Here is a 21,243-nt window from a genome sequence, read left to right on the forward strand (position 1 = left end):
AGGCGTTTTTCGCCCACAAAAAAATAAATAAAAATTTTATATTCCATTTTTATTATCATTCATCGATATAATTTTTTTCACTATGCCTTAATAAAAACTGATGAACAGAGAATATAAAAGAATTATCCTTACGTTGTGATATAAAAATATAGAAGTAAAAGGGGGAAATTATTAAAAAAACCTTTGCCGTTCAAACAACTTTAAAATACAAGGAATATTTTTTTAGAAAAAACCATAAAAAATCAAAGAAAGTTCATCGAAAGGGAAATTCAATTATAAAATATTCTTAATGCATTCCCTTTCACTTGATATAAGAGAGAAAGTGGTTCTCTATTACACCGAAACATAAAATTATTTCGCTTTAGATATTTGAATTATTAATCAAGAATTGTTTTTCTCGACTTTAAACATATATTTACTCGGAAAATTTAATTACATTCTAGTTAATTGTATTAGTCTTTAAATGTTAAATTTTAGTATAATTTATCCTTCATAAGAGAAATAACTGCATAAAATCAGGTGAGGAATTTAGTATTTTAGGATTTGCTTTCATACTGTAATTGGAGAGTTGACTGTAATTGCAGTTCGAGAATTGTCCGACGTTCCGAAATATGTACCTCGTATAACAACCAGCTTTCCTGAATTCCGTTGTAAATTCCATTCATTGCATTATTAAATATCCCTCCCGTTTACTGTTAGGGTTATTAATTTTAGCAAACCCATGTCTCTACTGTACGATTATAAACTAATATTCAGGGAATATTTGATTCAACAAATAATTGTTATACATGCAATACAATTTTTTTTTTTTAATTCTTTAGTAAAGATAACTTTTCAAAAAAAAAATTTAACGAAATAAAAATTAAATTAAAATATGCCACCTTCAGCGCTAGTTCACATCTTGTCTCCAATGCAATCCTTCCGACAACTTGGTTCCCGATGGAGTGGAAGGTATCACAATTAAGTGTGATCTTATATAGACCCAACGTAGCTGCTTATATAAACCAATAACTTTTCTTCCACTTCTTTCTAAAGTTTTTGAGAGATTATTTCTTTGGAGGCTATGGCTAATCTTGGAGGAGAAAAGTATTATCCCGGATCATCAATTCTGCTTTAGACGCAATCATTTAACCGTTGAGCAAACCCATAGAGTTTTTAATATCTATCATCTATAACTGTTTGAAAAGAATGAAATACTCATCATCGGCTTTCTTCAATGTTCAGCAAGCTTTTGACAAAGTCTGGTTACCTGGCCTCCTCTACACATTAAAGTTGAGAGTGCCCCGAATATTTTATCTGGTATTGCAAAACTTCCTTCACCGTCGTTTTGCTCAAATGCGGTGTAACCACGTTCAGTCAGGGGTGACTCAAGGTTCACTCTTGGATCCGATATTTGATCTTTACTGCGGACTTCCCCAGCTTAGACTGTAACAATTGCATTCTTAACAAACGTAAAGCAATCTTGGCAGTTGACAAAGACGCAGCCCTGGGTTCTGGAAAGCTGTATTTATCGATGACTTGCTGTATAGGTGGAAAATAAGGGTGAACTAAGTCGAATTTCGAAACATTCCGATCTAGACAATTCCGATATCCCTGCTCTGATCACAGTGCGTTACCTAGGTCAACCTATCGTCACTTAACCTGGACAGATTACATGAAAGAGAAAAAAGACAGTTGACGCGAGATTTATGAGTACACTGACTACTGGGTAGGAATTCTAACTTGTTTCTGTCACTTCTGAACTTACGGTGTACAAATATGGGAAACAAGTTGTGTCAGTAACATTCAAGTGATCCAACGACTTCAAAAAAAGATACTGAGCACTGTAACGAAAGCACCGTGATTTGCGACAAATATTCAAGACTATCTATAGACCTCCGACGTACAGGAAGAAATACGTAAGCTAAGCAGGAATTACTTATAACGGTTAAATACACATGATAGCCATTCGTTATCGGTTGAAGAGGCTTCATGTGCTGGACCGAGTGATTATTGATAAGACACACGATTATCTTTGATAATACAAGTTATGCGGCTTAATATCTCATTATTTATTGTGTTGTGCTGTGTGACTATTGATATTGTTACTATTCTAGATTCTAAGCACCTTATTATCTATTGACATTGCTACCATACTGACGTTCTAACATTTATGTATTGGTTGTCAGGACTTATTACCGTTCTAATTATTTTATTTGTCGACTCTTTTATTATTATAGTTTTATTTTCTATCTATATGTTATATTTATTTATCGTCTGTAATTATTTTATTTCTTTTATTTTTACTGCTGTCGACTGTCTTGTTACTATATTGTTACGTAATGTTATCTAAGATTTGATATACACTATGATGTTTTTACTCAACTACGGATGTTATTGGATGGTCTTCATTCTTGTCATTTCTCCTCCTTCGAATATTTATGGTTTCTATTTTTTTTTTCGTTTTTTAGAAAATTTAAAATTGAAAAAAAATCATTAAAAAAAAATTGAAATAAAATAGTTAAATATGATTACATAATTAAGTGCAATTAAAATATTTATTTTACTCGGCTCAAAATTTATTATTTATATATATATATTTTTTTTATTTCGTTTTTCGGTGTAATTCGGTGACTGGATTTCAATCAACGTCATGTGGCACGATTGTTAACACAATTACAACTGGCATGGTCACAACTGATTTGATATTGCCTTATTATGGTGAGGTGGTGAGGTTAACAAAACCATCTTATAAATTGTATTAGAGTAGTGCGGAAAGTTCTCGGCCTGACACAAAGATCGTGCAAGTTTGACCAAATATCTTTGATATTTGATAATTATGATCTTTCAGATGGGCTGTTGCAAAGTTTCAGACGCGTACATTTAGTTGCTTTTTTGTGGCGATCGAGTAAATCAAATAAGTCTTGAAATTTTCTGAAAAATGGATAAAATTGAAGTTCGAGCTGTTATAAAGTGTTTTGTTTTTTCAAAAGATTTCACTCGTTTGAAAACAAAGGAGAACTTACGAAACGAGTTAGATTTCAACTTAAAGGATTCTTTTCCTTTGTTTTTAAAAGGAAGTGAATGTGTGATACTAATTTTAATCTATTCAGAGAAGAACGCTATTGAAACCCGTTTCTTGATAAATACTTTACTTTTAGAGTTATAACAAATAAAAATTTCCAAACAAAAAAAAAAAAAATTGGTAGCAATAAAACGAGGTAAAAAGCCCCGAAAGTAACTTTTTTTATGCTGTTATTATCTACTTTGATATAATTTTCTTTAATTAATTACAAATATAAAATAATTAAAAGTAATAAGTCCAACTTACCAGCAAATAATTATTAAGTCCTCGAGATCTTTCGGTTTTTTCAAACCATTATCAGGAGTTAAAACATTATAATTAAGTCAAAAGTTAAAATCCGTATCTACGGATTTTAACTCTCTGCTTCAAATTCATCATTTAAAGTAAAGCTTCATCCATCGAACCATTTCTTCAGGTTTGAGAAGAGGAAGTCGCTGGGATCCAAATTCAGCAAATTTTGCGCATCTGGGAGAACTTGGAAGAGTCGGTCATGGAGTTTTGGAGCAACCCCAGACGAGCCTGCGTGTCCATATTTTTTTTAAATATAAAGATACTCTTGTGGGTTGAAATGTAATTAAAATGAAAACCATGTTACGACGTTTTAGTTATGATTATTATTTCTTTATGTTTGTATTTAGTTCTTTTTTAAATGATTTATCTTCTTTAAAAATCTCTGTTCATTGATTAGATGTTTTTGGTTACTATATGTGTGTGGAATTTCTCTAAATTATGTGTGCTGAAACGATTGTAAGAAATATCTAAAATCTTTATAAATTTAACTGAATTGTAAGTATGACCGTTATCTAAAATATGTTTAGCAAAATTATAATTTTCGAGTTTATTGTTCAACAATGTTCACAATGTGTTCTTTTGCACGTATAGCAAATTAACGATTGGTCATACAGACATATATCATATCGCAATCCACACAATCCAGACTATATATCCCCTGTTGTTAAGGTTAGAATTATTACTGTTTGTTATATTATTATAATTATTATTACAAGTGTTATATTAATTTTATTATAACATTTTTCAATTTTTTGATTATATGGAGTGTATTCATTTTACATGTATATTTTTTTCAGTTTTATCTGGTAATAATTTTATATTGTTTATCTTATTAATCTTATTATTTATTCTATTGTATAATTTATTTATAGTATTAATATATATTATAACCGTTTGTGAAATTAATTAAATATATTCAGGATAGGTCAATATTATAGAAGGTCTCTTATTTGTTTCACGGTAAAATAAAATTAAATTACACAGTATTCTTTTTTTTTGTGAGTATAAAAATATATTACCTATTTTCACCGCTCATTTTATATTGAATCACTTTATATTATTCTCTTCGTTTAATAAACTATTCACCATTCTAATAAAAATGATTCATTATAGTAGTTATTTGCATAACTTAACCCCTGCTACGTACCGTAAACATAATGATGTGCATGATTATTGGAAGCATGTTTCACTGAGAGGATCGAACATACCAAACCAAAGCTATAATTCCAGTGTTTATATCTTCTGTTCAATAACATTTCATTTTCCATTTGTTTTTTTAATTTTTCTTTAAAACATTATTATCCAAATGAGAAACGAATTAAAGGAAAAATATAAGATTAAGATGTCGAAAATTGAAATAATATAATTTTCAATAAGATAATTTTTTTATACTTTTGGGGGAAATAATTTTCGTTGTAAAAAAGTAGCTTCAAGAAGTGAAAAAAAATTAATTATTCAAGTGAAATTGATTCTGGTTGTAAAAAGATAAAGACCGAAAATTAAATAATTTATAAAAATCACAATTTCTTTACCAAATCCCCCTGACAGACAAGTAGTTCGATAAAATTTAAGTCTTTGCATATAAATATTTGAATTCAGAATATTTAAAATTATATATAGCAGTACCCGTATCGTGTCACAAGATTAAACACAGGGCATATACGAGTATTATAATGACTCATCCATTAGTCTGCTACGTTTTGTTTCGTTTATTGTCTTTCTAATGTTTTTACGTGTCAAAAGTGATTTTTAACTGACAACATAATGCACTGTATTTTCAATTTTCATAGTGGTGTTGTCAGCTGTGCGTTGTTCGTAAAGATATTTAACTGAGGATATCAATAACGTAATTTATACATTAAAGTTTATTATGTGCCATAATTCTATTTGTAAATATGTTGAAAATAATCCCTACTAAAAAAAAAAATATAACTGCGAAATATATTTCGTTTCTTGGTTTTTGGAAAATGTATGAAACTGTGGAAAGTATTATCTTTAGAAAGTTATCTTTGAAATAAATAAACTATCCTTTTTGTTTCGTCAATTACGCAAAAATTGATCATGAAAATAAAAATTTAGTCCATTACTATAGTACTAATTTTAAACAAATTAAAACTTTTTTATATTAGCGTTAAAAAATATAAGAACAATCAGGCAATATTTAAGTACAAAAAAATTACAATATAATGAAATCAAAAAGATGATTTCATATGAATAAAAATTAAGTTTTATCAGTTTCTTTTAAATTTTTTTTTTATAAGTCAGTAGGTTAAATTTATTATTTAATTTTAATTCTTCTACCTATTACCGGTTGAAAAATTGATAAATCTATTCACATTAAAGAATCTGAATTTTGAAGATTCCTAGTTTTCCAAAAGGAACAAATGTAGTTATTACAGGCTCTATATATATTTATTTGGTGTTTAGTCATTCTGCAGTCCCACTACGAAATTTTTCCTACTCGACCTTGAAAGTAATAAAATAATTTACTTATGTCATTTAATATAATATAGATAATATGAATCATATTTTACTTTCCCGGCTACAATTGAATTGCTGCTTCAGTAGCATAGCTATGAACAGAAAGTATAGCGATCGACAAAAATATTGGTTATCGGAGTTTTTACTAATGTTTACGTTTCAAAACACTCGTAGTTCAAAAAAACACAAAAATAATAAATATAAATTTTCAGAAGATGTAACGGGCCTGTTGCCCTATATTTTTATTAATATTTCCAGACTGAATAAATTTTTCGAAAATAGCTCATAAAATTTAATGCCATTGATGGTATAAATTTTAGACAAGATTAAAAAAGTGGGAGGGGTAACTTTCCCATGTTTACTTTTTGGCATTTTTTATACTGGTTGTAGAAAATCGAGCTTTAGTACGACGAAAATAATTTTAAATTTTTAGTCGATATTACTTAATGATAAAGGATATTTAAGGTTATTTCTAAACAGATTTTTCCTCATATCTCAAAAATTTGTTGACCTAAAAAATTGAAATTTTTCATAAATATTTGACTTCATACATCTCAGTTTTGGTCTGATTTTCGACCTGACCGGAAAGGGGGTATCACGTAACCAATATTTTTTTAGTATAAACATTTTTTATCCTTTTTTAATATCGTTACATCAAATTGGGCTAACATTTATTGACGTAAAGGACTCTAATAAATAAACTTTTAAGTGAAAAGAAAGGGCTGAGTGGGACCGGAAATTAAAATATTAATTTTTTTAATATTAATTTTCAAAATTTAAAATCCAGTTGTATATAGTATTAATACAGACAACTTAGAAGTTTGAAAAAAAATGGTATCCCATGGGAGCCGAGTTAAAAAGTTTTGAATTTTATATAATTTCTGATACTCTATCTGATTTTATGTTAAAATTTTATATGAGGTTCCTCTTACAAAAATATTACATGAGGAGCTGTCGCCCAAAGGGATCAAATGTTACCCAAATATTTTTACCAACAATTTTTATTTTTGTTCTTAGCATACTCTAAATGCAGTATATTTTCATAGTACGAGTAAATACGTCATTTGGTCACACGAGCCAACCTAAAATCATTTATTAAGAATTTTGATTTTTCCTCAATATTTTTAATACAGTATAATTTTTAATATAGATACGTCATTTGATCAAGAGAGTCGATTCGGACCCAAATATGAAACGTAACGGACCCAAATTTTTACTGATTTTTTTATTTTTTTGTAATGTATTCTAAGTATAATATTATTAAATATGACATATTTGGAATAAAAATCTGTCAACTAAAGTTGTACAATCCTTTGCTGGTTTATTTATTATAAATTCCATTAATTTTCATAAATTTACAATATTTTCTGTAACAATTTACTAGTATAATGGTAAGATCTTTCTAAGGATTTGTAGATTCTGAAATTTAATTTGCATTAATTTTTTTTTGTGTGAATAATTTACCATAGGAAACTACATAACTTGGTAATATGAAACATAAAATTTGTAGCGTGTGAAAAATGCCTAATCTGACTAGGATTCGAACCCAGAATCTGCCGAATCAAATACAGAAATGTTACTCCTACATGATTAAGATTTAGTAAAATTCTACAAAATGTTTATTTAATACCCACACGCAGAGAACGTAAAAATAACATTTATGAGCAACCTTTGAGTTTTAATTTTCAGTTGGTAATGCGTCATACATGTTTTGAAATTATTTCTAGAACTATGGGAAGCAACCATTGATCTAAGTGAATGGCTTCAAATAACTTATTTAAAATATATTATATATGTATATCTTTATATATTTACATAACTACACTGAAGAAAAAATAAATATATATATAATCACCTACTTTAAGACCATCTTGAAAGAAATATTTATAATAACAAAACGTTTAACTTTTACGTGATTCTATCATTTCCTTACCCTTACAAACAATCTTATAAAATGATTCGATTCAAATAATTCTAATCTATATGAATTTAAAAAAAGAATGAAAAAAGATTAATATTAGGATAAAATGTAATTTTTGTTAGTTTAATATATATGGAGAGAGAAGCATTCAGCAATAAGAAAAAGAGAGAAATTAAGAACTTAAATCGACAAAGAAATAAAAAAATAAAAATCCTAAAGAAATTTTATCTGGAAAAACTTTCTAAGATAGTGTAAAAGGTTCGAGCAACAGAAAAAATTACGCTTAAACGAGCAAAAGAATAGGTCTCTGCTGTTACTACAGGTCAAGCGTTATGCCCGAACGTATAACTATTGCCGAGGACCAGCCAACTGCGCAGCGGTGTGCGATAATTACGAGTACAATTTGTGATAATTGCGAGGAGAGTATGCGAAAGCATTTCAAGTGAGTTTGTAATAACAGTCGAGAGTCCGATCGAAGAGAGCGTCACTAGAATATTCAATTTTTGGATAATGTTCTTTGGGGCGGTTGAATACCAGAAGCTATTCGGCGATTCGTTGTGAACAGGAGACAAGGTGGCATTATTCACTGATAAAAGTGTAAACTAGTTTCTTATCGTAAATATTACACACAAATAATTCTTTCATAAAGTTTATTATCGATTTTGTAAATGTTACCTCACTTCTAAATCGTGTATTAATTTTTATTAACTATATTAAAGTTATTAATAAAACCAGAATTGTAATTTGCGATTTATAATTTACTTATTTTATATTCAGTTTGTTTTAATTTAATTTTAATTTATTGTTTGATTTAATAAATTTTATTTGTAAGAATTTTTAAATATGTTATGTTTCAATATCCTTTTCAAACCGCTAAACTGCGACAATAATATTTTACGAATCTACGAGGGTAATATTAAATTATATATACAAACAATTATTCAACAAACATGATTATGAAAATTCAAGTAGTGATTACACAGTAAATAAGTACTTATTTATCTTGTTTATAATTGCATCAAAAAAATAATAAAAATACTACAGAATTTAAAATTTCAACAGTTTCAAATCAAAAAGAAAAAATTAGAAACATGCAAACCTAAAAATTAATCATATACTCAAAAATAAACATTAATTTTAATGTACATCATATTTTTTAAATTGTTCGATAATCTGTTAAAACAACCTCTCAACATTATTTTCTTCTACCTGAGTTAAGAAATAAAAATTCAGTAAATTAAAAACTTCTGGAACATCGACATTTTTTTGTCTGAAATAAAGAACAAATAAAATTCTTAGTTCTATATACTTATAGGTAAACTTCTGTAAATATGTGATATATAATAATAAATATTAAACGTCATTTAAAAATTAAATTAAAGCTCTAAAACGGAACAAAATACATGTACAAAATGTAAAAATAAATGTTACGTCGTTTAAAGATTATATAAATACACTTTTCTTCACAGTATTGTATCGCTGTTGCCTAAAGAAGCATTAACGCACAACGACAGCGGTCACATCAGAAAAAAATTGTGGGTGAAAAATGAATACTTAATTTGAAATATTTATTAACTTAGTCTTACTTACTTCATGGATACATTTTCATATGATATTTTCGGTCTTTATATGCACATAAGATGATATAATATTGTATTAAGAGGTTTAATTTTATATATTTAATTTGCGTCATTATAATCATCAACAAAATCAGTAAAGCGAGAAAAACAACAAGGTATACCGTTACTCTAATATACTATTTTAGTGTAACAAACATGTAATACATAGAAAGACGTTTCCAACGGACTACACCTAACCGACAAATTGCTTAAGACCAAAGTGAAATATGCTACCTTAAATCTCCGGAGCACTTCCTAATTACAATGTCCTCCCTCCCCTAAAACAGACTTCTCTTTATAACATATACAATTCTCTTCAATAAAAGATACCTCTCCAAAACTTGCTATAACACCTCAATTACTTCACTCCTGCTCTTCGTCTATTCCATTCACTTTTATTATATCGGGCATATGTTCGTTTAATTTAGTTTATAAAATAGAGCATTTATTTTTTTTTATTTTTAGAATTATTTTAACTGAATCGACTATTGACAATAGATCATTAGGTAACAAGATAATTATTAATTTAAATAAAATGTAAAAATAAATAAAAATTACAGTGGAATGAAAAACTAAAATAACAATTATTATGCCAAATAAAATTTACATTTTTTATTACTAACACTCATATGTTACAACAGTTACAAGGGACACTAAAGGTTACTAAATTATTTCAGGATTAGTTGGCCAAACTTAAGGAACTGATTTACGACATCTTAATAAACAAAAAAGTACATGTGAACAAAAACCACTTATCTCAGGAATGGTCGACCGGAGAATCTATAAGACTACACATTTACATTCATACTTATCATCCTCCGCTACCTTACGGTGGTTCCGAAGGCTAAACGGAAAAAGAAAAAAATGCTCTATCTCGCTTCACTTTCCCTCTATCAATCATTGTTGTTTTTTTAATACGGATTTACATCTTAAAAAATGAATTAAGAAATTTTAATAAAATTTGGTTCACATTTACTCAAAAGTATCTACAAAATAAATAAGTTAAAAAATTTTAACATTAAAAATTCAAAAAACGGCGACCATTTAAATTACACTGTGGAAGAAATTTAAACTTTTTCTGCTTCCTGAATGAAAATTGATGTTTCTTGTAGATCTTTGTATTCTGAATTCAAGTCAGTTTTCAAAAATATTCTGTCACGTAAGGTTTGAAAGAAATAGTCATTTTACTTTTTACTGAAATTAACAGTATTTTTAAATCTAAAGGCTAATAATTTTGGGAGTTTACATTAAAAATACAGTAACGATTTTGTTTTTTTCTTTTGGTTTTTTTATATACATTTTGTTTATAAATCAAAAAGCATTTACTTGTGTATAAATAAAAATAGAGTTGATTATACTCTTTTTTTAAATGTATTTTAAGGTACAGGAATTGAAAAATTTATGTCTATAAACTGAACTGGAATTTTTAATTCTACATGCCTAGCTGAATCTTATTGCGTATGGCTTTCTCATGTATGTATATACAATATCTCTTTTCAGCTGCCAACAGTAGTCTGTAAGCATTGCCGGTGCCCATTTTCCTTTTCCTTGTGACTTGGTAATGCCGCGCAAGACTCTAAAATTCGGCTGGGTGGGTAGGGGGGGTTTGTCCTCGGCTCCTGTACGGACCGGAATGAGGTTACGCATCTGCAACGACGCAACAGTCGCCACTGTTCTGGTTTATGTTCACATCCTAGATATTTCCTAATTCCCTCAATATCTGTAAAAAAGTCATATTAATCCTTGAAGAAAAAACGGTAGTAAATGTTTTTCAAAACTGCAATGGACAGATGTTTTCATATTTTCATCCATTAGATGCCATTCCTGTAGTCTGGAAGCTAGAGTTCTGCTTCCTTTTCAGGCAAGCCAAAACCACGCATAAGATCATTCAGTTCCATCTGAGAAATTAGGTGCAAACCTGATTCCAGTGGCAAATAGTCTTCAGGGAACGGAACGGAACGGAACGGAACGCTAGAATGGCGGAAGTTTCAATATTTCTCCCTACAGATCGCAGAGCCTGGACAATGTCCCTTGCTGCTGTGTCTTTCTATTATCGGGCGGATTTCATCGGTTATTTAGTGACGGTTATAAATTTTAAGTTTTATTTGTGGACGGATTTGGTAATTTGCGTTCCTATCCGTATGGACCATGGTGTAATTTATTTACTGGTTCTGGCCGTGATAGACTAAGCTTTTGAGCCTAGTAATCCCGGCGTGATTCCCCTTCTGTCCATCCGCTGAAGTACCTTCGGTACCAGCACCTATGGGCTAGCAGGAGTGCGCCTACCGGAGCTCTAGTTATTTGGAGGGAGAAATGGGCCCCGATCTCCGGAGGGAGTCGCATATGCAGACTAAATGAAATTGTGGTCTCTTCGTGGGACGGTGTTGGGTGTTGTTTAGCTTTTTATAGTTTTAACAAAATCTAATTGCGAAAACGGTCACTGTCGCGGCCGGGATTTTTGTGCGGTTTCCATTTATAGGTTGCGCGATATAGAGGCTCCTAAGCCTGGTTTGTCATTTTTTGACTCTAGTACCGCCTTCTTCACGGTGGTTCGTTTAACACGGCATGAGGCCGTTTTCTTATACCCTGTGGAGTACGGTCCTCTCGGCAGATGTCCCGGAGATGGCCGTGTTCGGCACGGCCGCTGCGAGCCTACGCCACTTCCACTTCGGATGCGGTGTGTAGTCCCGCATCGTAGCGAAGAGCTACGATTTCTGATGAACTAGTCCTCAGCATTTTCAGTTACTGGATATCTGGATATCATCATCCTTTGGCCTTTCCGGAATAGGTAAGTTTTCATCATGTGATACTGGTCTCAAAACTATACATATTGAGGTATGTGATCAAATGTTTTATTTTGGATGTAAAACCAGCAACCTGTGTGAGACTAAGGAAACAATCTGAAATATGATCATGGGGTTCCCTCCAGAACATGGTACAGCAAAAGGCATCGAGTTTCTTTTTCAAGTAAGGCATGCTCTATGGTCAGTTTTACAAGTTGAACAACACATATCTAGGGCCCCTGGTTAGTCTTAGTCAGCAACTGAGCAACAAAAATAAAATTCTGGGTAGACAAATTAAGGGGAAAATTTAGTTGTTTCTTATGGTTTTTGACCTGAAAATGTATTAAAAAAATGGGTCCCAGAATTATGTTCCATTAGTTTTAAAGATATCTGACGTAAAACAAAATCTGAGGGTAAAACATAACGCATTTTTGGGTTTAATGTAAGAAAACTTCGTTAAATGGTTAAGTTGTTTTTTTTTTTTTTTTAACTAGATATATAAAGAATATAATTCTGAAAAGATTCATGTAATGTAGTTAAGAAAAAATTGAATACTGGATATTGAAATTTAACTTTATTCAATTTTTGAATAGTTTTTTAAAATAATTGTTTCCTAAGTAATAATTTACATGAATCTTTTCAGAATTAAATTTTCTGCATTTCTAATTTTAAAAAAATACAACTTAATTAAACATTTAACAAATTTTTCTTAGTTAAACCCAAAAACGTGTTATTGTTTACCCGCTGTTTTTGTGTTTTACGTCAGACATCTTTAAAACCAATGGAAGTATAGTTCTGAGACGCACTTTTTAACATTATCAGGTTAAAAACCATATGAAACAACTAAATTCGTCCTTTAATTTACCTTCCCAAAAATTTCAGATTTCCTCGGAGGAACCGATATCCGGACTAAATGTTTCGCTAGCCGTAACTCGCCACGAATCATTTTCAGGCCTATGTTTATATGAACTTTTTTTCCTAGTTTTAGCTATAGCAACTGCTTCTGAGAGACTGCCGTATTGTTTTGAATCACCTGTATATATTTATAACATTATGTCTACTCTGAAAACATAATATATAACTTTTAAAACTCAATGAAGGTTTACAGGAATACGATATATTTGTGCTCCTTAGTGTAAAACATTGTAGATGTTTTCATAAAACAAAGTATAAGTATTATTTGAAAACAGAAACTTTACTATTTTTGTACTCCAAAAATCAATAAATATATATATATAGATATATAATCTAATAAATATATATATATATATACTGAAATGTCAAGCAAGATTTTTTAACATTATGGTAAAATATAAAAAGAATCTAAAGTAGAGTACTTTTGGTTGTTTTTACTATAACTGTTTTACATCTACATAAATATACCCCGTTATATACTAAAATTCATTTGAATGTTTACCCAGATTATTTTCTTTTTTTGTAATTTTCAGTTGCCGAATAACTATAGATTCTTTATAAGCTGCGTGCGTGTGTGCGCGCGCGTGTGTGTGTGTGCGTGTGTGCGTGTGTGTGTGTGTGTGTACATGCATAAAATAAATGGTGTACATTTATATATACATATCACACATATTAGTAAAAGATAAGAATTTAATAATATAACCTGTACAAAACATTTTTTTCTTATACAATTCATTCACATCATTTGGCTATACAAGAAGCCTTTTTAAGATAAGATTTCAATTTTTTCACTATGTAGTAAAATAAATTGAGTTACGAAATTAAATTCTCTAGTATAACATACTGATATAGATAAAAAGTGAGCCCTATGCTAATGTTGCCTACATTGTTAAAAAATCCACTAATCATATAAAATAAAAAATAAAACACTTTAATATTAAAACATATATTTATAATGCTTAAGATACTATCAATACAATTATTTTTTAGATAATATAATATTTTGTGTACATTTCTCATCCGATGATGTTATATAATAAAAAAAAAAGTAAATTTGGTAATAAAATACAGCATATATTTTTTTTTTTGTTTAAATAATTGCATTCTTAATAACACTAACTTTTGTACTGTTGGTGATACTTTTGCAAACAAAACTTTTTATATCAACAGTATTACAAACATTTGATATAGTGTTTTCATTAAACACTCCATAAAAATTTTAGTATTTAAATATACTAAACTTTTTTTTGAAAATAAAAGGCGTTTTGATAAAAAGTAAAAGTACGTAACATAGAAAAGGCTTTATTACATTAAAATAAACTTCTATATGTTTTCAACTATTATTTTTTTCCATACAGTCGACATTCACTATAATACTTTCTATATCATTCTATTATAAATCCGCATTCAGCAACTTCTCCCTATAATAATTTAAACCAATTAATTACTTCACTTTTTAGTGAAGTAAACTTTTTAGTTGCTTATCATTTTCTTTATGATGCAACCAATGATTCAAATGGCGAAAAAAAGTTGTTTGCGAGTTTAAAGCAGTACGGTCGATGTTAGATAATTGTTATTGAATTATTGAACTATTGAAATAATTATAGAAATAACGAAAATGGACAACTGAATGTAAATATAGGAAGAGAAAATATTATGGAGGTAGAAAAATTTTGTTATTTGGGAAGTAGAATTATTAAAGATGGACGAAGCAGGAGCGATATAAAATACCGATAGCACAGGCGAAACGAGCCTTCAATTAGAGATATAATTTGTTTACATCAAAAATTAATTTAAACGTCAGGAAAAGATTTTTGATAATATATGTTTGGAGCGTAGCATTATATGGAAGTAAAATTTGGACGATCGGAGTACCCTGAGAAGAAAAGATAGAATCTTTTGAAATGTGCTACAGGAGAATGTTAAAAATCAGATGGATGGATAAAGTGACAAATGAAGAGGTGTTGCGGCAAATTTGTGAAGAAAGAAACATTTGGAAAAATATAATTAAAAGAAGAGACAGACTTATAGACCACATATTAACGCATCCTGGAATAGTCGCTTTAATATTGGAGAGCAGGTAGAAGGAAAACATTGTGCAGGCAGGCAACATTTGGAATATGTAAAAAAATTGTTAGATATGTAGGATGTAGGGAGTATACTGAAATGAAACGATTAGCACCACATAAGGAATCTTGGAGAGCTGCAGCAAACCAGTCAGATGACTGAAGACAAAAAAAATTGAATTTTTATTTACTGTAAAACGTTTTTATAATCAGAGGTTAATAATTATTAATAAATGAATATATTTAAATTAAAAACAAAAGAAACTTAAACAAAAATTGGATTCGAACCGATGATTCTTTCTTGCAAGATCCAATTATTTCATTAATTAAAATTTTATTTGGCTATACCTATAATGTAAATAAGTACCACCGATGATATATTGTTAAAAAGCTCTCAATTAGGGCTTATTAATGCAGTTAAGAAAACGTCCAAGTCCAAATGTTTTGGATTCTGGGCTTTTTTGGACACTTTTGGTTCAGTCAATTGCAATCAAAAGGGACAACTAAATGTTACAGCAATCCTAAATCCAAAATTTCAACATCCTACGGCTAATTTTTAATTATGCGAGATACATACGTAAGTACATTCGTCACTCCGGAACTAGTCAAAATGGAAACAAGAATGGTCAAAATGAATATTTCTGTTGAAATCTGGAAAACGAAATTTTTTGCGATCACAACACTTCCTTTACTTTGCACAAGGAAGTAATAAAAATTGCTCAGACCAAAGTCGTCAGAAATTTAGTTAAGACTATAGTTGTTAGAAATTTAATTGACTTATATTTGTGTCATTAGATTCATTACCAGGTAATTTTCTGCTTTATTTCTAATGTATGACTTGATCAAATCTTGAGCCTTTAAAATGAACAGAAAATCCGTATCATAATAAAAAGATTTTAGGGAAATTTTTCTAGGTGTGTAGCAATTTTCTACAAAAACGTCTTCGAGAAAAACTAAAATAAATATGTTTTACATATCTCTAAAAAATATTCTCTCGTAAAAACAAATTAATTAAAAGATGAATTATATTTATTCATTAAATTTAGTCGATATTATTAAAGGTGGAAGTCATTATTAAACATTAATCCTATGCAATTTAACTATCTATAATTCTTTGAAGTCAACGCTTTAGGAAGAAAAGGATCAAAAATCTATTGCCAAAATTAATATACCTTGCGTGCAGGTGCGTGTGTATGGGTGTGCCTGTAATCATACTATATGAACTAAAGTGAATTTCAAGTTATTGAATTCAAGCATTTTAACTATCGAATAATTAACAGCATTATTTTATTTTATTCATATTACTTTTAGTAAGTGGTTAAATTGTAAAACGTCACGAAACATTTCCATTTGAATATTACCTTACACGTAAGAATGGTTGGAAGGTGGGATTTTCTATCTTGAGAGGTAGCTTAGAGAGGTAAAATTGTTTTTCGAACAAAACCAGGAGGGTATAGCAGCAGTAAAAGCAACAGTAAAAGTAATAGTAATAATAATAATAACAATAATAATAATAGGAAAAGCAGCTGAAGCTGCAGCAGCTGCTTTACTATGGCTGACTTTGCTTTGCTGTAGATCAGTACCAATCATTTCCCCCACCCCTGCGAGCTGGGACTGTTATCTGCGATTTCCAGCCGCCTCGAACCCCCATCTACTGACTTCATTATAATTCACTATTCAACCCCCTCTCTTTATTATATCCATAAAATTATTTTTAACTGCATTCTAGTTTATTAATAGTAAACACTGGCAACTTAAAAATACACTAAATTCAATATCTTCCTTCGCAACGCATTGCAAGATTTTGTCGTATGATCCAAACAGCTTTAAAATTATATTACGCAAAATTGTAAACACATTCAATTTATGAAAATAGCTGATAAATTTATATTATATAATGTATAATATTATTCTAGAACGAAGGAATAGAACACGTATTATGTATTACTCTTCTCTTAGTAACATTATCGATCTATATCTACATTTCTTTTTAAAAGCTCATTTACAATTTAATAGGTTATTTCTTTTAAAACAGGTTAGAAGAGAAAATATGAATTTAAATTAATAAAAATAATATTGTTATCGCAACAACAAAGCGACTAAATGACCGCAACGAACAGAAAATGTATCGAAGAAGGTTAAGAATTATTTTTTTTACTATGAAATTAAAGAAAATACAAACAGTAACTTTGACTTACACATTATTATTAGGTCTGTCAATGGAATTGAGGCCTTAATGGTCAAATACTACAATGACAGATCTTAGCTGAAATATCCTTGATACTATTCAGAAGTCAGTAATTTTCATGCCTTTTTATAATTAATTTTATATAAAAATTTTGTAAACTTCTCTTTCCTTTCACATCTTATATTTCTCTTTCCTCTTAAATAAGAATTCGCCTGTCAGAGTATAGGACCATCATTATAAAATATGTTCCTAAAATGTAATAACGAACTCAACTTAAATCTTTCAACATAAATTCAAATGAATAAAAATATTTATAAAATGTATTTAAATTAAAAATATTAGTGAAATATTAATATCAGTATATTGTCCTAATATAGCAAAATAAATACCAATTCCTTAAAATATTCATACAATTCTTCACGTATTTATATTGACCAACATAAATCATCACAAAAACACACAAACCCCTAATTTTGTAATGTATCTTAGTCTCTTCCTTATAATTAATCATAAATCAGAATCAATAAGCAATATTCATTATAAGCTCTGCCAATATTACCTTCCATTTTTTTTTTTTTTTTTTTTTTTTTTAACCTTCGGGTCCGCAGTTAATCATATTTTTTTCGCAGAGTATAGTAGATGAATGCTTTGTAACGTGTGGTGTGAAAAATGCCACGCCTGACCGGGATTCGAACCCAAGACGTCCGGGTGAAAGGCCAAGGAGACCGGCTACTTACCTTCGACCTGACTCTCATCTGCAGGTTACTTTTTGGACTGGCCACCTACAGATCATGTTAATTTTAAAACGATTTTAGAAATGGACTTATAACATCTTTAGAGCTGGCGATGTGGCAGCTAGTGTCGATGTGATTACGGGTGAAACAGAGACCCTTCCATTGTCCGCATGTCCCCTGCGACTGCAAGCATGAACCTGTACGTCGGTGCAAGGAAGCCCTGAAAACTTAGGTGAGTAGGGGCTTGGAGTCAGTGTAGAGATAGCGCATCCGCTTTCTGCCAAGACTAATGCCGGTTCTACCGGCATTTGGAGCACTGGAATGGAGGTGAACCCCGGCGGCTAGCCTTATTAAAAAAGGAAAAAAACCTTATATGCAGAATATTGAACAACCCAACTAAAACCCTACAGTAATAATGTAAAAAACCAACACCAAAAAGAATAAAAAAAGAAAAACATTTACTGACTGTAAAAATTATACAATTGAATTCTAAATTTAATGCACTTAAATCTACCAAATTTGGCAGATGGTTCACCTAAACACCTCGTCTAACGAAACTGAAAAGAAGTAAGGACTCAGAATTGAAAACGAATTCAACAGCAGTTTTTTGCAAGACGGAAATTTAAATGTTTACATCTAGCCTCAGGCGTATTATGATTACAAAAGAGAATGGTAACTTCTCTAAAGGGAGCCCGATCTTGATTTCTCGCTAGATTATAGCGAGTGTTGGTGTACGTATAAAAAAAATTCGAAAAACGTTTTATGGAATGTACTTTGAGACTGGAAATAACAAAATAAATACGGACACTCAGGAATTTGTTTCATACGAAGAACTTCAGCCTTCATACAGCGATAGTAAAAGCGAGAAAAAATGACAAACTCCTCGCCCAACCCTTTACGAGTCACGCAGCAGACAAGCCTAACCACGCACAATCGCAACAAGAAAATATGAACAGCTGGTCACAAAAGACACAGATACCACGTCGACAATACCACATCAACGAAAAATGATCATACACCTGGTTACAGGATGGTCAGCTCTTCGCCGAAATAGAGGATTTCCTACTTTCCATCCAAGACCAGTCATAGCAACATAAAATTACAAATGTAACTATCCGTCACAAATGATACATGCAGGAGATGCCATCAACAAAAGAAAGCAATGGAACACATCACTGGTGGATGCAGAGCTCTAGCCGGAACCGTATACATAGCCAGACATAACTTAGTAGCTACAGTATTGCACCAAACACCAGCTCAGATTTTCATCTTAGTTTATAAATACGATTATAAATAAATAAGATGTTCTTTATATATTATATAAATTTAACAAAATTTCATCGATCTATTTCTAAACTAAATATGCAATAAATAATACTAGCTTAAATTTAGCACGTAAAGCAGTAAAACAAAATTCACGCATAATAAAAAAAGGAAATTTCAAATACACAATATAAATAATTATTAAACTAAATAAATTATTTAATTACGCATAAAAATATTGTAAAATATTAATAGAATAACACTAAAAAAAAATTAAATTATCTAATCATCAGTAGTACACATTTTACAATCGGGTAATTCTTTAGTGTAATACATGAAGGATGTGTTACAGTTAGTTATCATTAGCCTGTGGATCTGAAGCCTACATTCAAACACGAATGGAATGGACCAATTCTATTTTCAGATTTCTACCATTTTAGCATCAACATTAAGTTAATCTATCGCTTAATAAAAAAAAATCTGACAACACTGTCAGGACTTTTCCGTCACGCGGCTTTTTTTAATGCACGGCTTATACATATATACATAAACAACTTAATTTAAAATATTTATCATTTTATTTAAATACTAGCAGACCCGGCAATGTTTCGCTATTGATAGATATGAGTATATATATATATATATATATATATATATTGTGAACACAATTGAAAGTTTGATAAATCATTAACAAAAATAACATTACGGAACTTCACAACCTTTCTCTTTTTCCCTTTTACCCTTTCTCCCATTTCCCCTTTTTCATTTCCTCTTCCCCTTTCCCAGTTTTTCTTTTCCCATTTTAATTTTTACCATACCCTCTTTACCTTTCCACCATTTGTCATATTTCCCCATTTCCCTCTTTTCATCTTTCCGTTTCCTTCCCTCATTTCTCATTACCTTATTTCCTTTTCCCCTCCTCTTTCCTCTTTTCCTTTTTTCCTTTTTCCAGTTTTTCCTTCTTTCCCTTTTCCGAGTTTTCCCTTTCTCCCTTTCCCCGCCCGTAAATCGGTCCAGTTGTTTTTTTAGTCTGTAGCGGATACACATATCGGAAACAATGAAATGGAATCGTAAAATATTTAATATAGCGTATGTTGCTTTAACGTTCAACAAATAACGCTTTTTTTCAAACAACGCATTGCACCTTGTGTTTTTCAGACAACACAGTTGTGACATCGTAGGTAAATAAAAACACGCGCGTATTCGAATGCAACGTTGTGTCAAAATTTCAAAGCAATCTATGAAAAACTTTCGGAGATTTAAGATTTTGAACAAACGAACATTTATATATTTATTTATATAAATAATATTTTTTGTTTATTCAATCCAATCATTCAATTAAATACGGTATGCGCATTTCATTTGCGCAGGTGTGATGGTACCAGCGGCCACTTAAAATATTTTTTACACTTTAAATATTATTCATTTATTTAATTCTTTCGCTCACCTGTGATGTCACAACATAGCAGACGACTACAGCAACTGTTCGTCAGTGCTACACTAGAACACTGAGGCTAGTGTAGCTCAGTGTAGCGTTAAACTACACTGTGTAGTGTAGCTAAGTGTAGCTCAGTGCTACACTTGCTATTCCTTGTGGTTAGAGGGGGTAGTATTGACCCAGTATACCACTTAGGTACTAGTTTATTTGGTGCATTTTCGAAGTGGGGTGCGATTTTGCAAAAATGTTTTTTTGGAAATATTATTAATTTGTGATTGTTAACAAATGTGCCTAAGAAAAATATGACCTTAATTAGGGGCGGAATCTCGAGATAGTGAGGGTGACCTTGCTCTACAGCCTCACTCCCTTGACCGTTTAAGTTGAAAATTTAATGGCATCAATGCTTCATGTATAGAAGTAATCTGACCAAGTCTGGTTATAATCGGTCGAGTAGTTCTGGAGATATAAAGTGATTTCAAG

This window comes from Lycorma delicatula, chromosome 2 (assembly GCF_047948215.1).
Source record: "Lycorma delicatula isolate Av1 chromosome 2, ASM4794821v1, whole genome shotgun sequence".
Classification (NCBI taxonomy): Eukaryota; Metazoa; Arthropoda; class Insecta; order Hemiptera; family Fulgoridae; genus Lycorma; species Lycorma delicatula.